Genomic DNA, 19,431 nt, shown 5'->3' with positions numbered 1-19,431 from the left:
AGGTGGAGGAGCTCTCATTGCATTTGTGTGCAAATTTGTATCTCCTGAATGGAGATATGGAGGCACTGGAGGCTTGGGAAACTGAGGGACATGAGGCAGCATTAGCTGGAAACCTCCCGAAAAAAGGCAACAACCTTTAGATTGTTGCTGGGCATTATCTCCCTACATACTAACTTTTTCCAACACCAAATGATTGTGGGGAATTAAGTAAAATGGGATTAAACTGCAGAAAGTATGCAAGTCACTAATGCGACATGAAAAATGCATGGTATACCAAAGTGATGTTTTCTCTAAAATGTGCTAAGAAAATGTTTTTCTTAAACGATACATCAGTACTGTAATTTCATGAAAGCTTTGGGGTAAATTCTTTACAACCTAGAATTAATGTAGGAAAACATTTTGAGTTAAAAAATATCTATAGCTTTTCATATGAAATATGAGCAGCAACCAGTTTCAGTTTCTTAAGTGGGAATCAGCTGTTTATTCAAGTAACAATAAATGTTAAATACTAATAATTCTATGACAGCCAAAAGAATTTAAAGTTAATGGTGACCACCACTATTAGAACAGGACAGTCACACACAGAGCCCTCTGATGTGAGCTGTCTCCCATTCTCAGTTCATGATCTACTGTCATACTGCCTGGATTGGGCCAGTTGTCAGCTAAAGCAGGTTTACTTATCCTCTGCATTCTGGCAGACAAAACTAAGCTCATCTCAAAGACAACACTAACTAAAATGTTACCCTGTTCAGCAGATACAGGCTGTGTCTAATTCAGAGCAAAGAAAAAATTATGACTTTAGGGCCACTACTGTAGTGATAGAACAAGGGGTAACAGAATAAAGCTTAAACAGCAGAGGTTTAGATTGGATATAAGGAAGAAATTCTTCACTGTTAGGGTGGTGAGGCACTGGAATGGGTTGCCCAGGGAGGTTGTGAATGCTCCATCCCTGGCAGTGTTCAAGGCCAGGTTGGATGAAGCCTTGGGTGATATGGTTTAGTGTGAGGTGTCCCTGCCCATGGCAGGGGGGTTGGAACTAGATGATCTTCAGGTCCTTTCCAACCCTAACTATTCTATGATTCTATGATTCACCTCAATTATCCTTGATAGAATCTCATCAGTTTAAAAAAAGGTGGTACAAGACAACCAGATTTCCTATTTTTTCTACATTTTATAATAACCACTGGGGATTTCATTGTTTGCATTTTAAGTTAATTTCAGCAATATTTAATATGCTTTATTTGTATTTGCCATTACTTATATTTCAAAAGAAGTCATTCATAGCTAGATGAAAATAAAAATCCTCTGCGTTAATAAAATATTTAGGTATGCTTCTTTTAAAGCATTTATGTGTTAACGTATTTTCAATGTATTCTAATGCAATTCAAGAAACACTGTGCAGGTAACTCTAGACTGGAATCCTACCATAAGGCTTAGAAAAAAATCTGATTTGTTTACCATATCTTTGAGTGCTTGAATACCTCCAGATAAGTATAAATTCATATAGATCAGTGAACTACTATTGCAAATGGTTTTAAACTGCTAGAGAGGAGTTTTAGATGAGATATTAGGAAGAAGTTCTTCACTGTGAGGGTGGTGAGGCACAGGTTGCCCAGAGAAGCTGTGGCTGCCCCATCCCTGGCAGTGTTGAAGGATGGGTCTCATGGAAGATGTCCCTGCCCATGGCAGGGGTTTGGAACTAGGTGATCTGTAAGGTCTCTTCCAACCAAACCATTCTGTGAGTCTATGATTCTCTTAAAAAATCATACACAGAATAAAAGAAGAACAACTCTGCTTAACTTTTAGGGGAAGTAGAACTTCCAGTGTTCCAAATTTTGTATTTTCCAAAATTACACAATAGCTGTGTGGACGTCATGCTTTGATGAGTTCCCCACTGGTGAGTCAGCATTCAAGTGGTTAAGTTTTGACCCTCAGACTTCTCACCATTCTTAAAACAAAACCAACACTGCTTGCAAAACAGCAGCTTTTCACATCCACAGGTGAGTAAATATCAACACCACACCAGTAAGGAGAAGAACTCATAAACAATTTAGATCCTTCTCTTTGTCTTCAAGGAGTAATTTTCCTGAGAATAAGAAGAAACTAGCACAACGTATGTGTGTGCAGGTGTGTTGCCTTGAATGAAATCATGATTTTTGCTATTCAAGAAGTACCTCCCAGTGATGAAATTCAGTTCTTCAGGGCTGGCAGTTGCCACTGCTGGCACCGGGTGTTGCTGTGAGAAAGCCTTGCTGCATCTAGCCCAGTTGTTTACACTCTGCTTTTATAGACAGAAAAATGACTCTTTCCCAGGATCATATCTGATTTTGACATCCAAGTATTTTCCTCATGCTAGTACATGTCCAGTAAAGTGTTGAAATTTGATTTTAAACATAGTACAATGTCCAACTCCCATGTACACATTGTTTGTAACAACCCCTCTTCTATTTGGCCTAGGAAAGAAGCACAAAGGGAAAATATATATATTCAAAATTCAGGTATTGAGGGAAAGTCTCTGAGAGAAGGCTGAAACATAAGCATTTAAAATGGGCATTATGCATTGCTAAAACAAAAAATCTTTCAGACTCTGTAAGCATCTAGCAAAAATACAAAGTGATACAAAGAAAAGGAACTGGGATATTAACAGTTTTGCTGCAATGAGGGTGAGGATTTCAGTACATTTATGACAATCACAGTCTCGAAATCCACAAATGCAGGACCTACAGTGTGCCTCAACATTAGATGTGGCTCTGACTATGGAATGTATGGTGTATAGTTCTATTATACATCATTACAGAGATTTGTGGGTTCCATTGACCACTCTCATTAGCTACTATGTGAATAAGCTTTCTAATTGGAGGTTAATTCTGGGATGAGACAGAGTGTAAAGTCCTATGCTCTATGTTAATTTTAATGCAAATAGGGCAGGGAGAGAAGGAGTAAACAAATAGGGGAATAAGTAATTCACAGACTACCTCATATTTCTTTTCCATTCTATTATTTTCTATTCTAGTATATTCTTTCTTATTATTCTTATTCTTACTCTATTCTTTCTGATACTTTGTGTTCAAATGTGGAGTCAGAGCTTCTGTTTCTGTATAAGTGATACAGAAATCGCTCCAAGCAAAATATTCTGAGAAAGAATAGATCCTGAGTGTTTGGCTGCATCGATGCTTCATAACCTGTACAATGCTGCTGCTACTGCCTTCTCTGGAGGGAATCCCTAAGGCAGCAGTTTCTCATCTAAGCGATCAAGAGAAATCCAGCACAACCCACCCATCTTGTAGAGCTCCAGGACAGAAGAGATGCTGACAGAGAGGGCACGAATACATGGGGTTGCTGTACTGTATTCACAGCATCAGATACAGGAGAACACAATTGTGCAGGAGTTCTTGGCATCTCCTCAGAGGATGCACTCTCCAAGTCATGATCACAGGACAATCCAAGTTGAGATAGCCCTTAGGAGTCCCCAGTCCAACCTTCCTTCCTGACCAGCTGAGAGCCCACACCAAGTTAGTCAGTGCTTTAGCTAGAGAGGCCTTGAAAACCTCCTGAAAGCACTGCACAACATTTCAGGGTAATCTATTCCCCAGCTTGACTGAGAATATATCTAATGAGGGAAAAGTATTTTTTAAAACATTCATTACACCATTAGCTGGGTTTGGCTTGACTTTTGTAAGTAAACAGAACTACTAAATCATTTTATGTTAAATTAGTGAATAGACAGATCCCTGAACATACAAGAACACCACCTACGGATGCACACAGCATATGTAACTTGCTTGTAGAAAGAAGATGTATTACCATCCTCCACAATAACAAAGTAGATAAGACCTATAAATACATTTCTGTAACATATTTGGGTTTTTGCTTTTTGTAATTCAGAAGGTGGTAGAATCTAAACAAGTGTGGTACAACTCAGAAAGCCACTGCATACGTAACATGACTGAATTTTACTGCAAAATTATGCAGGCGTGTTCTTGTGTCTCGACAGTCACAAGCCTGCACAGATTTTGGCATACACCTACTGTCGTCCATGACCCCAGAATTTATACTATATATTTTAGTACTATAAAAAAACTGTATTGTAGTACTATAAACCAAACTGTATTTTAGTACTATAAACCAGAGTGCAAAGCTTTCTCTTGCTGACTGTGCTGAAAATCAAGCTTCCCAGCTGGTCACAGACACCTTTTAATTGATGTTAAGTCCACACACAAAGGCATACACAAATCTTTTATGTAAAGATAAAACCCAAGAAAGTCAGTATTCTATGAAAAGCAAAAGATACACATTTCTGCATTTGACATTTAAAGAGTATACTAATGATGTTAATAAGCTACCAGGAACTGTAAGACAGATAAATATACAGGCTTTTATTTTATTCTCGCAGTTTCAACTCCTATCCAAAACAGGTGGCAGCTTTCCACTCTGCAGCTGATCAGCTCTTATTCACAGCTAAGTGCACATGTAAGCAGTTACTCAAAGATTCAGCTTTCCGTGTAATTCTCTTTAAACCACCCCTTAGGACAACTAATGTTCTTTATGTACCTGCACTTGCTGGCACTGCACACTCCCCAAAACCTCATTCCTTCTTTTTTTATATACATATTCTAATATAGTTCATCACACAGTTATAAGGCTAAGATAGACCAGGCCCTATATTCAGTTTAAGAGAAGACTGGTTTACAAAACATTATTTTTTTGCTCTGTATGTATTTAATAAACAATAAAAAAAGGAGAAAACCAGCTAGTTTTTACTGGCACTATTACTGATTATGCTGTGTGTACTAATCATATATGATCCACAACATATAGCTCTTACAGCATCATCACACCAACTTAGCATCAAAGTACTAAAGGGTATTTTCTTCCATAAATCCAATTAGTATTAGTTGGAGCTACATCCACATTTTGAAAGAGAAACACACACTAAGAAATGACTTATCATAGTAGGATTACTCACCTTTATCAGCTATCAAAACATAAGAATAATGGTAAATACAAGCCAATCAGTTGCACGCCAAGATCATTATTAAGAAAAAATCACTACTGAATTCCTTGTGCACTCAAGGGTTCATGACGAAAGCAATTAGAAGGTTCTCTTGCCCTTGAAATGATCTCTTTACATACAAACTTTTTTCCAGTAATCATCAGATTTTCCTATAATTTCTCTAATCAGCACATGCTGCTGGAAAGCTAAATTGGGGAAAAATACATATCTATACACACATTAAAATACACCTGCTCACTATATATAGATGTACTTAACATCTCAAAGTAAATGATACAGCAACATACAAGCATCTTTTCATGCATTACATATCCTGTTTGCTAACAAATCACTTAGAAATTTTATTCATGAAAAAGAGAAGGAGAAAGAAAATTAATCTGGTTCATTTTAGGAATTATAAAGAAAATTACATAATAATGGCTCTGGAATGGCTCCCTTTCTTTCAAGTAGGATGCATTTCTGTCTTTTTTGAAAACCATACCAAGATAGCTTGAAAAAGTCAACTGTGCTTTGTGGCAGAGTGTCTAGTGTGAGCTAACATTCAGTGGGTTTTATTTTTTGAAGTTGATAGTTACTATAAAACCACTCATAAGGTAGGCAAATGTTCAACCAAACTAGAACACTGGTTATTTTAATTTTAAAAGCTCATAGGATGATGAAAAGAAAGGAAAGGAAAGGAAGGGAAGGGAAGGGAAGGGAAGGGAAGGGAAGGGAAGGGAAGGGAAGGGAAGGGAAGGGAAGGGAAGGGAAGGGAAGGGAAGGGAAGGGAAGGGAAGGGAAGGGAAGGGAAGGGAAGGGAAGGGAAGGGAAGGGAAGGGAAGGGAAGGGAAGGGAAGGGAAGGGAAGGGAAGGGAAGGGAAGGGAAGGGAAGGGAAGGGAAGGGAAGGGAAGGGAAGGGAAGGGAAGGGAAGGGAAGGGAAGGGAAGGGAAGGGAAGGGAAGGGAAGGGAAGGGAAGGAAAGGAAAGGAAAGGAAAGGAAAGGAAAGGAAAGGAAAGGAAAGGAAAGGAAAGGAAAGGAAAGGAAAGGAAAGGAAAGGAAAGGAAAGGAAAGGAAAGGAAAGGAAAGGAAAGGAAAGGAAAGGAAAGGAAAGGAAAGGAAAGGAAAGGAAAGGAAAGGAAAGGAAAGGAAAGGAAAGGAAAGGAAAGGAAAGGAAAGGAAAGGAAAGGAAAGGAAAGGAAAGGAAAGGAAAGGAAAGGAAAGGAAAGGAAAGGAAAGGAAAGGAAAGGAAAGGAAAGGAAAGGAAAGGAAAGGAAAGGAAAGGAAAAAGAAAAGAAAAAAGAAAAAGAAAGGAAAACCACCACAAAAGTACCCATGTTGATATTCCTTCTTAAAACTGAGATTTAGAAATTAGTCCACAGACCCTGAGCAGTGTTAAAAAGTAAAGGAAGATCACAACTGAGAGTGGATCATAATGCCAATTAATAATAATTAGCTTATTGTAGGGTGTTGCATCCACATGAGCCACAGAATGAAAGAAAGTCATGATGTCATCACTGAAAATAAAACAATCATCCTGAAAACAACAGATTCATATTCTGCCTGTATGTATGTGTACATGTACATGCACATATGCATACATAGATTATATAATACAGATAAAGACATTATAAAGATGGAGAACAGAAAAAATTTGCACAAACCATAGAGTAAGAATAGAAAGCCTACAAAGAAAAATTTGGTCAATTCAAACTACAACTTGCTCTTGGGTAATTCCTGAGCAGAACACAAAGCTAAAGTTTGTCAATATTGATTCTCTATTGATTACTTGCTCATCCTTCATAGAGGTAATCTGAAGAGCCCATAAGTGTAAGTGCTATGTGAAATGTGTCATCCTAAGATTAACAGGAGTTGAATTGTAAACACAGCAACTACAATATCACACCTGCTTTGAAAGCCATGTCCAAAGGCTATATGATGAGGAAGCTGCATAAAATTACCCCTTCTTTCTATGTGGTGCCACAAACAGAAGAGATACAAAGGATAAGATTCTGGAAAGAAGCGGGAGAGCTTTTTTATTTCTTAAGAGAAAGAGAATAACTACAAATTGACTGTATAGGTCTTGATTTTTTTCAAGGCACAGAACTCTCCAAAACTATTTGTCCAGCAGTAGAACCAGTAATAATTGCTAGCATATAGATAATTATCCAATCAGAGATACTGGTTAAGGGGCAATAGGAAAAGAGAGAGAGAGGGAGATTTATTCTTTGAACTGAAATATGATCCTAAACGCAGAACACGCAGAGCATGTTTCAAATCCAGAACAGATTTTATAGCAGAGTTAAATTAAAAATTCTTGAAGTTTTATAATGGAAATGCTGACAGACCTTAACATATATCAACACCAGTGGGTGACACTATAATTAAGTGGCATTTAAGATTATTTTTTTTTAATTTTTTTTTTTTTTGCTAGACTTTGATTTCTGCAAAGGTCACATTTGAATAAAACCCTATATCAGTAAACCTCATTAAAAGCATTACCTTTGCCAGAAAGGCACTTTTTTTTCAAACCTATCTTGCATAGTTTTAAAGAACTAATTATTGCCTATATCAAATTTTTTCTCATGTATCATTATTGATAGATGTCGTCATAAAGGTAAAAGAAGGATGAAGGACTTCTCTCTGGAGCTGAATTCCCTGCTGACAGACCACCGAGGCTGTGATACAGCAGCAAGACAAACACTCTTGGCTCTTTCCCAAGCTGCTTTTCTCTTTGATTATATCCCTGTGGGGTGCTTAGGAAGCTTAAATACTATACAGGATTTTAAAGGAAAAGAAGGTAGTGCAAGGGGTTCAACAATAAAAAAACACGGATTTGCAAAAAAAGGAACCAGGCTTCAGGTCAACCCTAACTTTCATTGCATTTTAACTTGCTAGCACTGGATAGGCCAGGCAAACCTTAGCTGTGGCAAGGAGACACAGCAAAGCAGCTTTTACAATCTTATTATTAGCTGAAATAAAGAAAAAGCACGATGTAATAAACTTAGAAATATTCCCTGGTTAGAATTTCATCCAAATCTTAAGATATTCTTACTGCTTCGCTTCCTTTGCAAAAGTATTTCTTCATATATATCTTCATGGAAAAGTTATTAGAAGTTTGGTTTAATCATGTGAACACCTGACAGGACTGCCTACAGTTCAGTTTAATTAGTGTTCTCAGCTGGAAAATTCAGCAAAATATTGAAGGCACACACAGGCACTAGGACCCCAAGTTCCACTTCCTAAGAGGGGTTCAGCACTTAGCTGAACCACAAGGTGATTTAGCTGTGGTAATACGGGACTGCTAAAATGCATGTCTATTTTAGGATGCCTTACTCCAGGGATGAAATCCACAGCCCAGCACTACAGTCCTCAGCTCCCTCACCATCTAGAGAAGAGAATCATCTGGAAATGGGTGCCTAGGAGCTGGTGTGCTGAACAGGGAGCATCACAGGGCTCATACAGGGCTAAAAAAACAAACTCTATCAAAATAAAAGTAAAGATATAAAAAGAATTTTTAAAAACCTCCACCATATAAAAGTACTAGACAAATTCTGGTCAGACTCTGGGTTCCTCTTCTGAGAAATTTAATAACTAATACCAGTTCAGTAAAAAATTAACACTGGACATTACTGAAACTATTTTAAATTCTGGCCTCCTCTGCATGAAAAATGTACTTTACATCCAAAACATCCTGTGCTATTCATCTATTCATTTACTCAGCCTTTGCCATAGATATCCAGCTGAATTAGTATAGCCAATGCAATGAAAATATTTTGCTTCCATACTGATAAACTGCAACAAGGAAATGCACAAGAAGTGTCTCCTCCTATCACTTCTGCATGAGACACTTCCACAGTATATTTTCAAATGTGGCAATGCTACAGATATGTAAAAGAAGGATTCATAAATGTAAAACCAGAGTATTTATGAATCAGGTGTGAATAAAATACCATATTTATGTATGTTGAATTCAAATTCGCTGCATATAAAATTATTAGAAAGTGGAGTAGCATAATTTGCTATCATATAAATTACCTGAATGTAAAAACTTGTCTGTCCTTAACTGGCTTAAAACATTGCAGAGTTATCCTAGTGAGATTAATGTGATAAAAGATCATTTTACAATTTTGAGCATGAAAACTTCTCTCACCCGCATTTGGAGGTACAAAACCTTAGTTTTGCAAGGTGTGATGGGCTTAAAAAAGCCTTACAAAACAAGAATTAAAAAATCACAAGTCTCAAAGATAAATCAGAAGTCATGAGATTATCTGTTGGACTAATAAAGGAATACATCAAAGTCATCTTCCTCCCACATTAGTAAATCCTGATGGGTATGAAGACTTGGTGTGGTCCATTTCTTTCTATCCTGTCCTAAACCAGTAATTGTATTGCTCTATGTTCTGGTTTTTTTACTTACTGTAAACATCATTGCTTGGTTTTGATCTGCTTCCTCTGCAAAACTAAGCTGCTTTTTTCACATGCCTGATGGCAATTCTGTTGACCATATCAAAGCTCCTTCATCAGCTGAAAATGGGTCAGCTTCCCTGTTACTCTTGCCTTTCCCATTTGCCCTCACCCACAGAGACATGAAAGTCTGCAGCACTAGAGGACTTCTAAGGACTGATGGTACTTGAAGCTCCCAGTCAATTCAATGGCCCAAGTGCCATCAGACTTCAGTGAAATTTAAGAAATCATCATCACTCCTCAGGAGTAACTTGCACTCATTACCCCTCATCTTTTCAATGTGACCCTTCTTTGTAGTTACCCTTTACATACTGGAGACAGCAAGAAATGCTCCTTAACTGTCTCCCAAGATGAGAGCCGGAAGGTCATCCACTCCATTAGCAGGACACAAAAGATTAGTTATATCCCATTTATTGTTGTGTTTCCTTTCGGTTTGTTTTTTAAACACCCACATTTATGTTTAAGTTCAACACTCTTTCCATATTTTATTTGCATGATTTTGCTTCACTTATAACATATTCTGTATCTACTTTTATTTTCCCATCTTTGCTTAAAAGGGTCTCTTTGGCAACTATATTCCACCTGTATTACACTATTTTTTCCCTTTTTATTGATTAATAAAATTTTGTTTACAAAGACTGAATGACTTCATTTTGCTATTTTGTGCTCTTTTTTTTAATTTGTGCAATTTTCTACTTTATTTATACTATCTTCTCAATGTTATTAGCGGTATAGAATGCCTACTGAAAGCATTTTTCAGGGATAGTTACAGAAAGCCTGCTCCTGTCTCATATGTGCTCTGACTTTCATAGAATTATCTACTTGTGCAGAAGACAACATGAGAAAAAAGTGTTTTTTCTTTCTCCTTACCACCCACATACCTTTTTTTTTCTAAAAAATATTGCACAGACCAATGACTTTCTAACTGAGTGCTGAAGTCACAAAACTCCCATTATCCACTTGCTAGAAGAAGTAATTGGAAATTGCTTCAACTAAACAGCAGCCAAATTAAAAGCAAAAGGCCTGTTTCGTATACAGCATTGTTTTGCTGTGTTGACATAGGCCAAGTTACTGCTACATTGGTGCAGCCTGAAGATGTCACTTGCAACTCCGAGCATCCGTAGAAAGAACAGCCTAATTCAGAGTGATGCTTCGCTGGAGTGCATGCTAAGTAGCTCACTGGAGAGAGCCTGCCAGCCCTCCAGCCCCTGCCATTATGCCATGTGGATGCTTTTAGCTGACAACTCAGCTAAGGAGGAGACTAACAGCTAAAAAGTAGTTTAGGAAATTGCTTGCCTCTCCTGGACTAATTACTGGTCTATGAATGAGACCTTGTAACCGAGTTTATAATTGGTTCTAGGCAGGACAAAGTCAAACAAGTTAGTTAACAGCATTCCTATCACTAGAGCCACTAATGACTACCTGAGAAGAGGCAGCTGATACCAGCTCTTATGAGTTAAATGTAAGCTGTTCAACATTGCACTGGGATCATAAAGAGATGGAGATATCCTACAGTGACATGCCAAGCTTCTCTCAAACATGGCAACGTAACTACAGTATTAAAGCCCAGCTAATGAAATGAGCTGCCAAGCAGTAGAGTGCAGCCCCAGGGCCACAACTTACATGGAAAGAGCGTGAGGAATGAGATTTACAGAAGCAAATGTTCTTGTAAGGAGGTCACAAGAACCATTTGAGTAGTGTATGGTGGAGTTAAGGGGCACACATGTGCCACGCCAGGAGACAGCGCTCCTTACAGGGACACACTTCAGCACTAACCAACCTGTAATCTGGACCATTTCTGTACCAAAATACCAAATTTCAGTTGTACAATATATATCTTTTCCCCTCCTCTCCTCAAAACCTCTGCATAAAGAACACAGGACACATTATTTTCAATAGCACATATGCTTTGGATTTCCTTATTTTTTGAAAGACCGAAGAAAAACTGCAGATGATCAATGACATTCAATAATCCCTACCATTTGCCTTGAGTGAAATTCAGCTCTTCCATTAAAAGTGCGCATCCTTGTAAATGTTTCCGGATTGCTACTGCAATGAAGCTTTTAATAAATCGACTCCCAATAGCTGTGAATGCTAATAAAAATAATCAATTCAGCACTTAACACTTCAATCACAAGACATATTTTTAGCCTGTTACTGATAGCCATGTTATAAAAACAGTAGTCTGTTATGTTGGATGCTTTTCTTGTGAAACTCATGTAACAGTGCCAGAAACAAGCAAACAGTTGAAGCATTTTCCTCTTAAATAGTTATTATATCTCAGACTAAAATAACACAGAATCTCAGCTAGCTTTGGCTTCACTTTTATCTGGAGAACGATTCAGCACCTCAGGCAGGCAGCAAAGGAATATATTTATTAATTACATGGATTCTTTTTCATCAGTGATGCCCTCTGAATTTAACTTTTTAGGGGATATTTGACCAAAACTGTTTACATACTTTCAAATCCAGCTTGAAGCTTTATTCTATCATGTCTCACCTTTGCTGTTGGTTTGGGTTGTTTTTTTTTTCCGGTTTTCCTTCTTGGAAAAATAATCAAACTGATATGAGAAAACCAGAAGATATGCTTTTGTTTTTCAGAGGTTTTTTAACTTCTTTTTCTACACATAAACATATATGTAAGTATGTCATCTTAATATATCATTTTAACTAGGAGAGCTAATATTCAAGAAGGCTGAAGTGCCTCGTGCAAGAAAATTACTATTGCAGCAACCTTTTGTACTCTCTGCAAGCCCTAGATGCATCTACATCTTGGTTCTTACCATAAGCTTAATTATAAGCATGTGACTTGTTGCACTCAAGTCTGAGAGATCTGGACAATCCACAGTTTGTCTAACTAGAGAGTTCAATGCAATACAGGGTGTTTGAGTTTCATGGAATAATTTAAAACACATTCTGCAGTACTCATAGTGCCTAGAATCAATTCCCATTGATTTTAAATGCCTTTATGCCTACATGTATTCTCATGGTCCCCGTCTGACCAGCTCCCATACCCAGGTCCTGATGATCCACAAGGCACAATCAGGCTATGAAGCAGAGCAAGCAGTCACATTCATGAAAACCTATTCAGCAGTTCAAGGAGAAAAATTTCCTCAAGAAGAAGCAAGTGCTATGGTCAGAACTACCATCCTGGTGAAGACCAGGTGTCCTTGCAAAGAGCCTTTTGAAGAAAGGCAATTTCCAGTGAACTCATGCTTTTGGTTTGAAATTTCTCCTGAGAAAAATATGAATCAATCACAGTGGATTCAAACTGAACACAAGCTTTGAGGCATTACCTTTCTGTCACTGATTTATCATGGTCATTTTATATAATGACCCTGAATTGAAATTGAAGAACAAGCCTAACAGACAAAAGCATTACTGCAATTGAAATGCAGACACACACATTGGCCTCCTGAAGAAACCTTTCAAAGCCAATATTGATGCTTGCTGTTAGGATCTAGTCCAAACGTTGTGAGGACCAGAATAGCCACAATCCTCTCTCTGTGCCTCAGGAACACCAGGGTTCTGCAGCATTCTGAGAAACTCACCATCTTCTGACCGCTTCTGACTGCTAAAGAGACATATTTCCATCTGCACCAGGGCAGAGGACAAAATCCAGGGACTCTTCTGAGAAAGAAGCAACATTAATTATTACAGGGATACTGTCTTCCTCATCTCTGATATACTTTTTTATTGGTGACTACATGTGAACAGCTAAAAACTATTGATACTGACATTTTAACCACTAATGAATAAAACTGCAAGGGAAATAAATTTAAATAACTTAAAACTAAAAAAGACCTATCTTTTTGATCTTATGTTTGTTACTGAATGTGCTGAAGCAATGCCTGAAATAACTCTCAGTGCATCAGAAGGCCCAAAGAGCCTGAGCAGTGAAAACCTTCCCAAATTACATGCATACACACACACATGCATAAACGCATTCTCCCTCTCACTCTGCCTTGTGGCGTCAGGAGTCTGACTCACAGCCTTTAAGTGCAGAGTAAGGTCAGTGTTCCAGCTCACAAGTATGTTTAACTGCTATCCCAGACATTTTAATGTATCTATTAAATTTCCGGTTTATTAACCTTAGCTAAAATGTATAGTAATACTGGTACATCAATTAAAGCATCCTGGTTCCATAATTCCTAGACAAAATTTTTAAAGGAAAAAAAAACAGAAAAAGAACAATGCATTTGCTTACTTTCTAAGCATTAGTGTTACCTAAAATGAAAGAACAAGCAGCTTGCAATCATGACAATGAGAAATTCACAGTGTTGCCTGGTGCACAGATTTCAGAGGCACAAGCCCAAAGATATAAAACAGAGAGCAATATACACCAGAAAAGCACGTGATGAACTGAAACGGCATTAGTATTTCTACCTTACAAATTTTAATTTGAAACAAGCTCTGATACTTCATTATCAGTGAGAACAATTCATTCCCATATTTAGTCAAGTTGCTGCATTACTTGGAATATGCTGTTTTCTATTTCCAAATAATCCTGCAAAAACCTGTTCCACACAAGGAATGGCAATGAAGCTTCCACTGCTTCAGGAACACAGGAATTCAAGCAGTCTGCAGCTTGATATTTGCCATATCTTAGATATAGCAAATGTCACATTAGGAAACAGTATGTCAGATAATACAATTTATTTTTTATTACAGTTGATTACACTTGATAGTCATAACAAACTCATGTGGCCCACATGCACAAAGCAAATGTTCATTATGTTACGATCAAATCATGGAGTGATGGACATTTTCTATGCATTAAGCTTCTGTGAAACTCTCACTGGCCTACAGTTCATCTAATCTTCACTCCCTGCTGACTCTGACAAAGATGGGCTGCTATACAGCAGGGTTATTTGCACAAGCCTGTTATTGATCAGCAGAAATGATCTGTGCAGTTTATCTCTGCTGATTTGATTATTACTGTTCCCTATCCCTGCATAATGAGGACCTCCAGGCTAATTATGGTAGATTTTTATCCACTGAAGTCATCACCATGTCCTAATTCCAAACACTTTTTTTGTTGCTTGGAGTTTAAAGGCACAGCCCAGAAGAATGATATTGTGCCCCATAATCACTCTGCACAGAAGGGCTGAGTGAGGCAGATGGCCCCACTCCCATCTCTCCTTCTGCTGAAAGACAATGCTGCTAGAGGATCTTCTCTTGCTTAAGCCCCTTTTGCCTGCACTAAAGAACACCTTCACAGAAGGTAAAAAGGCAGGAAAATATTTGCTGCACATCTCCTTTGTCAATTACCTTCATAGAATCAAAAGCTACCAGGATTATACAGAATTTATATTGCCAAATTATTACTATTATCCTTTGGGCATGAAGTTTACTCCACAGAATGATGAAAAATCACTCTGCTCCCAAGCCTTTTCTTTCCAGAAGAGCATTTGTGAAGGAAAAAAGGGGTTGAATTAAAGGACAACAGAGAAAAGAAGATGAGTCTGTTACAGACAGTATTCTGTCTATAAACTTGTACAGAGACCTTTAAATGTTACCCTTTTAAATATAAGTAGGACTACAATATCTGTAACATCTGGAATTATTTATTTTTATGTAACAATTGTTACAGTTGCTACATAAAGAACCTCTCTGTAAATTCAGGAAATGCTATATATATGCCTAGGTCTCCTAAAAAAAAAAAAAAAAAAGAAACTTTCTAAGTTATTGGGAACCTTTACTGCTGATTTTCCAATCCCAGAGGTGGGCTAGGCTTTTATTTCACCTAATTCCTTTGCCAGCAGTCAATATTCCATTTTCTGTAAACTGTTCAGTAATTCCAATGTGGTTTCATAACTGATTTCCAAACTGCAACAGGCGCATAGGGAAGACGTGATTTTAGTCAGAATTATCACATAAGCAAGTATGAAAAAACAAGAATTATTATTTTCATGTAAAGAAGCTACTTCCAGGAATAATCATGAAAAATCAGAAGCTTGATAGGTAATCTTAACTAGGTACTTCTTTCAGCTCTGAAAGAAATGATGTAGTTTATTTAAATGCACACGCCTGCCAGCTAAGTACTCAAAGTGTAAAAAAGACTGGAAAAAGAAAATTCTTATAACAAATACAAAAATAAATTATGTCCCTATAACAAGAAAACTTGGCTGAAACATGAGAGGTTTAATAGGAGGGGTCCCTAACCCACCCTGTTTCTCAAAGTCACATCTCTAATCAAGGGTGCACTCTCAAGGAGTTTCAAAACTATCTGTTATAGATGTCTCTGCCAAAATGTTACAGACACTCTGTGGAGCTTCAGCTCTCAACCACTACATCCACCCTCACCCTGGAAAAACAGCGCATCAAATCTGCACACAAGTATGGTAAAGATTAAAGGACCATTCAACTGTCAAGCGCTTTTCAAACTGCAAAATCTGTACAACTTTAAAATTATACTGAAAGCTGAGAGGGATATTTTGTAATATTCCTAAGGTCAAACTACTTCTCCCTCTCACACACTGAATTTAATCATGATTTATAGATAAGATGTGGAGAACCTCAGGCTATATTTTTTTCTTAAAATCACTGGGGAAAAAAAAAAGAAAACCAAACAAAACCAAACAACATTCTAATTTTACAGGTAACAGTTTCTGTGTGCCACTTCATGATCAGCCGCAACAATCACTCACACTCTATGCAACAGAAAATAACTCGTGACCTTCAGATAAACACAAAAAAACAAGAATCAATAAAAGAATTTGTAACCCCTCTCCTTTCCTCACTCAGGCTGAGATTTGTTAAAGTAAGCCTACAAATTCTGAGTTTCAGTAAGTCCTTCACTTTTAAACACATCCTCATGGTTTGCACAGAGCAAGACAGGGAAGTGAAGCACTTGTTTGCTCAAGTGTGGACACTTGAGTTCCTGTTGCTGTGTTAGGATGACGCACCAGATGATGCCCAGCTGAACACCAAACCCTAATCTGAGGAGTTATGAAAAAAATATTAAAAAATCCTACATGTGATATCAGTGTATACCTGAACCAAAAGTACAGATGACAAAAAAAACAAACCACAATTTTTTTTAATTTAACAAGTGAATCAGAAACAGTCAGACTCAGCACTCTAATTTCCTCATTTCCTATAATTACTGAGCTTTCAACACCTCTTCTAATTTACTGATGATTATCTTTTTATTCACCAATCTAGATTAGAATATAACTGACATTCTTTGCTACCCACTGGTTCAGATGTTCTCATCTTTCTGCCTCTAAATACAAGAAACAGTTGTTCTCCAGTGGATTTATTTTCTTTCCTTTCACCCATTGCGGGCTGCCATGAATGTTACAGAGAACTGGAAATCCTTTTGAACTGCTGAGGTTGCCTTTCTATGATCACTGCACGCTACTTTATTGAAGAATCAGCTTCTTGTTCATTTTAATCTAAATTATTAATTATTAGCAGTATTACGATTGCTACTTCCTCTTGCAAAGCAGTGTCTATTTTATCAACCTGCTTGCTCCTCTCTCCTACACAGTACATGGAGCAAATTGTTCGAGCTTTGATACAGCAACATATACATGCTCAAAAAAATTCATGGTACCAAAACCAGGAATTGCCCAGGTAATGTCCACAACTCTTGATGATGAGCATGTATCTTAAGAAGAAATAAGAATGCAAGAAATTCATATCAGAAACAAAATATTTCTTAGAGTTATCTGGAAGTTTTGCCTTGTTTCTCAAATGTAACATATTATCTGATTTTCTTTCCTCTGGTTTCAAATAATGGATTGGATCCTCTTTACCACAATATTTTTCAAGCAACAATATCTGGGTGACTATTGGAACAGTACCCACCAAACTGTGAGGTGTTTTCTTTAACCACCTAGTCGGTATTTCTGCAGACATGAGGTAATTTGCATGTATCAACTTTTTGAATTGTTTTTAATGTAACAATATAATCAATGGTAAACCAGGAAAATCTTGTCTCACAAGATCTTGTCCCAGCCTACTCCAAAACTGATCATTCCCACCTCTGCTTTTCTAGTTTCACTTTGTTATTTTTATACTGCTTTCTTTGAGGATGGCTTACAAGAGTTGTTCCCCCAAATATTTTTTAGGCCACAGAAACCATCTAAGAATAGTAGATGATACCAGAATTTTCTGTATTACAGGAGATTTTCATGTGGGGTAGATTCTGAAGAACTTCAAACTGCTTTAATAAGGAATTCCTGAGAGGCTACAAGCAGATAATTTTCCAAGTTTCAGAAGCAATCTTCCAAGCAGCTGTAATTCACTTGCTCAAATGTGAAAGATGAGTATCTGAGCACATATAACATCCATACAGAACAAATATTCAGTGCTTTTGACAAGCATCAGATTTACACTCTACATCCACAGAACAAGCACCATGTGCCATAAGGACTCTTGCAGTATGAACCTCCCCAAACTTCTTTGTTTCCCCAGGGAACGTGTATCTGTAAATGTGATCACAGTTTCATCACCAATCCAATCTCCATGCACTTACCTAACTTCTTATGAATCAGATCACTTCTTGTTATCTCTCACCTAATTTAACTTATTCTGTTCTATAGCCCATAATTACTATATTATTATTGCAACATGCATTCCTTGAAAAAAACATCATAGAACCATAGGATGTTTTGAGTTGAAGGGACCTTAAAGTACACTTAGTTCCAACTCCCCGCTACATGCAAGGACACCTTCCACCAGACCAGGCTGTTCAAAGTCCCATCCCTTATGGCCTTGAACAATTCCAGGAGTGGGGCAGCCACGGCTTCTCTGGGCAACCTGTTCCAGTGTCTCATCACCCTCATAGTGAAGAACTTCTTCTAACAGCTAATCTATATTGCTCCTCTGTGAGTTTAAAGCCATTCCACCTTGTCCTGTCCCAATATGTCCTTGTAAAAAGTCCCTCTCCAACTTTCTTGTTGGCTCCTTTAGGCACTGGAAGCTGCTCTAAGTTTTCCCTGGAGCCTTCTCTTCTCCGGCTTGAACAAGCCCAGCCCTCTCAGCCTGTTTCCATAGGACAGGTGCTTCAGCCCTCGGAGCATCTTCATGGCCTTCTCTGAATTCTCTCCAATAGTTCCACATCCTTCTTACACTGGGGGCCTGTCATGGTTTGAGCATGTTTTGAGGGTGTTTTTTGTTCAAGGTTTTTTTTTTCCAGCCAGGTGGGAGGGGAGTCCGGGAGGAAGGAGAGACAGGACACCTGACCCAGGCTAGTCAATGAGGTATTCCATACCATAGCACGTGATGCCCAGGAGGCATACTGGGAAAGAGAAGGCTGGAGGGGAGAGCTGTGGAGGAAAATGGAGGAGGGAGCACATGGTGCTCAGCCGGGCAGGGTGGAGTGAGTTATGGGTCGGTGGCTGGTGGGGTGTTGTATTCTTTTCACTTGCTGTTTGCTGTATCATTATTATTTGTAGTAGTAAATGGCAGTAGGGGTTTTGTGTTATGCCTTAGCTATTAAACCATTCTTATCTCAATCCGTGGGGGCTACATTCTTTGGATTCTCCTTCCTAACTCTCCGGGAGTAGGGGGACTTGGTTTAAACCACGACAGGGCCCCAAAGCTGGATTCACTGCTGCAGGTGGGGTCTCACTGGACAGTGAGATGCTCTATAAGAGTTACTTACTGACACTCAGGGTAAGTGGGTCTCTAGACCTGTTCTTCCCTTCCAACAATGTCTGCTTAGTTGATCTGTTCACAAACAGAAACTGATCTATACTTCATATAGATCAGATTACTTATTTCATAGCTCACTGATCTCAGACTCCAGTTGAGCCTCTCTCTCCTAAATATCCTTGTGAATGGCTAGGAATCAAACTTCAGGTGCTTCACGTAAGTGATTAACACTTTACATTGCTCTGCACTCTCCAAACTTCACCACCACCACAGACAGCATCAACAGTTTTAATGGATGGTGTCATTAATATTAATCTTTCTTTTAAAGTCTTCACACCTAAGCAGCTGAGCTATTCCTGCATAAAAT

The sequence above is a fragment of the Melopsittacus undulatus genome, chromosome 4 (assembly GCF_012275295.1).
Source record: "Melopsittacus undulatus isolate bMelUnd1 chromosome 4, bMelUnd1.mat.Z, whole genome shotgun sequence".
NCBI classification, from domain to species: domain Eukaryota; kingdom Metazoa; phylum Chordata; class Aves; order Psittaciformes; family Psittaculidae; genus Melopsittacus; species Melopsittacus undulatus.
This window is presented reverse-complemented; position numbering follows the sequence as displayed.